Source organism: Pimephales promelas, chromosome 17, assembly GCF_988280905.1.
Source record: "Pimephales promelas chromosome 17, fPimPro1.hap1.1, whole genome shotgun sequence".
NCBI classification, from domain to species: domain Eukaryota; kingdom Metazoa; phylum Chordata; class Actinopteri; order Cypriniformes; family Leuciscidae; genus Pimephales; species Pimephales promelas.
Window position 1 is genome coordinate 8670511 of NC_142785.1, and position 4243 is coordinate 8674753.

General features: G+C 46.5%; 1 pseudogene; it reads left to right on the forward strand.

Annotated features, from left to right (window-relative positions):
* The first annotated feature begins 1145 nt into the window (after positions 1 to 1145).
* On the forward strand, positions 1146 to 2386 carry LOC148971448 (uncharacterized; annotated as a pseudogene).
* The last annotated feature ends 1857 nt before the right edge of the window (positions 2387 to 4243 follow it).

Genomic DNA, 4243 nt, shown 5'->3' on the forward strand with positions numbered 1-4243 from the left:
GGCCACAAATGAGATCTCAGTGAAAGCTCAGTGTTACCGCTCTATGAGGAAAGCCGAGGCTCCACACCAACTAAGAGTAGGATTGGTATTTTGAAAGTGACGTTCAAAGTTCTTTTGAACATGTTCTAAGTTTTTACTTTTCTAACGTTCATAACCACTGTTCATTTTGGATAACCATGTTATCTTAGCTAGTATGAATGCTTATTGTACAAAATGAATAACAATAATAAATGAAATGCAGTTCTAACGACAGATGAATAGTACTGCGTTATTGCAAATTCTAGCTGAAAAAGTGGTAATGGAGATACACTGCTGCAAAGTTTGTTTCCTATTCGCACATACAGACTTTTTGTCAGTAGCTTTCTAACAGTAGATGCAAAAGAGTTAATATCATTGACAATGAGCTAAAAAAAAATTGTATGTAAAAACAACAACAACAAAAAAAAAAACACTACAAGTGGAAAGAGTTGTAGGTGATAGTCATACTTGTTTATAAAAATAATTTACTCATTAATCATTTTGCATACACCATAAGAAAGTTATTGAGGGCAAACATCTGAATGTATGAAGCTAACTTTACTGCAATTGCAGATACAGGGTAGCAGAGTGTGCAGGCTTTCTAGTTAGTCTACAACACAAAATCAGAGTTTATTTTAAAACTCTGCAGAATAGTGATATGAAATGTTGTTTTACCGGACATGGTGGCTGCAGATGCAGAATGTATTTGACTTACTCGGCTACCCTTCAAACTGCTCATGTTCTACCTTGAAACTGTTGTTGTCTTTACCTGTTCACAGCATAGACTAGCTGATATACTTCATGTTTTTTTAAACACATTTTGTTTGTGTATTTCAGATGACATTATGTGATTCAGAGCCAGTTGTGCTGGTTAACAGCTCCTGCTCCTGTGTGGCTGGGAGTGAGATGTGCAACCATTTGGTTGCTTTGCTTTACCAAACAGCCCATTACTATGAAAGTGGAATGTCTGTTGTCCCTCCTGTCCTATCATGCACCCAAACAGAACAGAAGTGGCATAAACCACGAACAATGGTTTGTATCACTTAAATATCTGGCACAATGTTTGTTTAGCTATAGTTTTGATGGCATCTAATAAATAGGGAGTGAAGCCGGGACCGGTGGATACCATGGTGGTAGTGAAGCCCAAACCAGGTGCTACTTCAGCAAGTGGAATCAGGTATGCAGTGAGTGTAACCATGCATGCCATGCCATACTATACTATGTAGCAAAAAATGTTTATTGATTCCCTGATAATGTTATTCCAGATCTGCACTTTACAAGGCCTACAGTGGTGAGCTGCTAGATCCATCAACACTCGACCCTAATGCTGCCTATGCTGACTTCAAACCAGGATCTCTTCCCCTTATCTGCACAATGAATATCTCACCTGACAAGCCATTCGTGTACTCTATTTTCGGTAAGGTACAAGCTGGCAGTATCCTATCATACCAGCATCCACCACCTACACCGGATGGTGTTATCACCCATAAGGATGCACCTCCATTCCCAAAAGTGCCACCAGAGGGCTACCAGTTAAAGCCAACAGACTGTGCATATGTGCCAACAAACCAGAAACAGCTGCATCTCCACTCACTATCTGTGACATTGTTGCAGTCACATCTCATTGAGGAAGCAACCAGGTGTCAAAGTGCAGCACCTGAGTGGCATTCACTGAGGAAAGAGAGGGTGACTGCTTCAAATTTTAGGTTAGCCATGTTAGAGGTCCAAATGCTGCAGAAAACCTAGCTGAGAGGATCATCCGAGGGACACGACAAACAACACACATGAAGAGGGGACTGGATATGGAACCGGGTGCGTTAAAGGACTAAGCAACTCTGAAAAACCTGAACTTGAGGAAATGTGGATTGGTAATTCATCCAGATGCACCTTGGCTGGGTGCGTCACCTGATGGGCTGGTATATGACCCGCTTGAGAGACCATCATTTGGTTTGGTGGAGATGAAATGTCCAAATGCACTAAGCTACATTGACTGCAGGTACCTCAAAGTTAATCATGGAACATATACATTAAAGGAAAGCCATGCTTATTATTGGCAAGTGCAGGGGCAGTTGCTTATTACAGGTATGGAATGGTGCGACTTTGTTGTCTGTGCCCATGATGACATGTTTGTTCAGCGCATTTACAGAGACCCTTCTGTGTTAAGCTCCCTGAAACAGAGGTGTGATTTGTTTTTCTTTTTTACATATCTGTCAAAATACCTCTCCATGCACAAGTAACTAAAGAGTACTTAGGAAATGAATTGATGCATGATTTTACAAACGTGTAATTTTATTTTGTAATGTCATCTGATTAAAATATGTTTTACAATTATATACATCTTTTTCACATATCTGCCAAAATACCTCTCTATGCAAGTAACTAAAGAGTGCTTCGGAAATGAATTTATGTATTATTTTACAAACGTGTATTTTTTTTTGTAATATCATCTGATTAAAATATTTGTTTTACAAATTATATATTTTTTTGACAATTTCATTTAAATTTTATGTACAGCGAATAAGGACTCTTCTAAGGTGAAAACCAAAATTATTATTTCAGGTGATTATACAGTAATAAACACTTTTACTTCTAAAGCATTAGGAATTGCTTGCCCAGGCTTTAAAGGCACACTATGCACTCTCTGGTTTTTTTGTAAAACAGTGACCTCTAGAGCCGCTGTGGTGTACTTGCACTGTCGTAAATAACCGTTATTCCCCTGTTACTGCATATTGTCACAGTCTGTCGTCCTCACCTGTTTTTGTCCCGTCATCTGCACTACACTTCCCCGGATCCTTTTGTTCCTCTCCCGGACTCACTTCCCCAATCAGCCACCTGTTCCTCGTCCTGTCATGATCATTTTCACCTGTGTTCACCCCAATCAGCCTTATTCCTCTGTGTATTTAGTTCAGTTCTGTTTGATTCTGTTTTGTCGGTCAATGTTTAATGTTACGGAGTGATTCCCGTCTTCCTGTCTGTATTTATTTAATAAATCAATGTTATTCGTGATTTTGGACTCAGCCTGTCCTTCTGCCTGAACCCGCACCGTGACAGATTGACCGACCCAAAAAACTTCATGGACGTCGTGATCTTCCGGGGGATTCCCTACCCGGTCCTGCGACCCCGGTTACGGCTTGTTCCCCGGAAGTCTGCGCTCACCGTCAGCCCTGCCGAGCCCGCACTCACCGTCAGCCCTGTCGAGTCTGCGCTCACCGTCCGTCCTTTTGAGCCAGAATGCTCTTCACTGCTGGTTCCGCCCAGCCCTCCAGAGACTGTATGCTCTTCACCGCTGGTTCCGTCCAGCCCTCCAGAGACTGTATGCTCTTCACCGCTGGTTCCGTCCAGCCCTCCAGAGACTGTATGCTCTTCACCGCTGGTTCCGTCCAGCCCTCCAGACAACAGGGACGTCGTGATCTTCCAGGGGATTCCCTACCCGGTCCTGCGACCCCGGTTGCGTCTCGTTCCCCGGAAGTCTGCGCTCCCCGTCAGTCCTTTTGAGCCCGAACGCTCTTCACTGCTGGTTCCGTCCAGCCCTCCAAAGACTGTATGCTCTTCACTGCTGGTTCCGGCCAGCCCTCCAGAGACTGTATGCTCTTCACTGCTGGTTTCGTCCAGCTCTCCAGAGACCGTCCAGCCAGCGCCAGAGACCGTCCAGCCAGCGCCAGAGACCGTCCAGCCAGCGCCAGAGACCGTCCAGCCAGCGCCAGGGACCGTCCAGCCAGCGCCAGAGACCGTCCTGCCAGCGCCAGAGACCGTCCAGCCAGCGCCAGAGACCGTCCAGCCAGAGGCCGAGACCGTCCAGCCAGCGCCCGAGACCGTCCAGCCAGCGCCCGAGACCGTCCAGCCAGGGCCCGAGACCGTCCAGCCAGAGGCCGAGACCGTTCAGCCAGAGCCAGAGACCAGGATCCCACCCTGCCTCCCTCTCCCGCCTCCTCTCATCTGTCCCCGTTCTTCTCTCCTGCCCTTCAGCTTCCCCAAACCAGCCTGGTCCGTGTTTCCCCGGCCTTCGCCTCACACCTCCTCCATCTGGACACTTCCTCGGCCCCCGGTCCCATTGGCTCCCCCGTGGCTCCTACCTCCCTCAGCTCCTCCATGGCCCCTCAGTCCACCAGCTCGGCCAGGCTCCCTCGACCCTCCGGACTCCCTTCGCTCCCTCGTCGTCCTCCCTTCACCTTTGGACTTCATTCCTCTGGCTCCGCCCCGTCATGTCACCCCCCCCGGTTCTGTC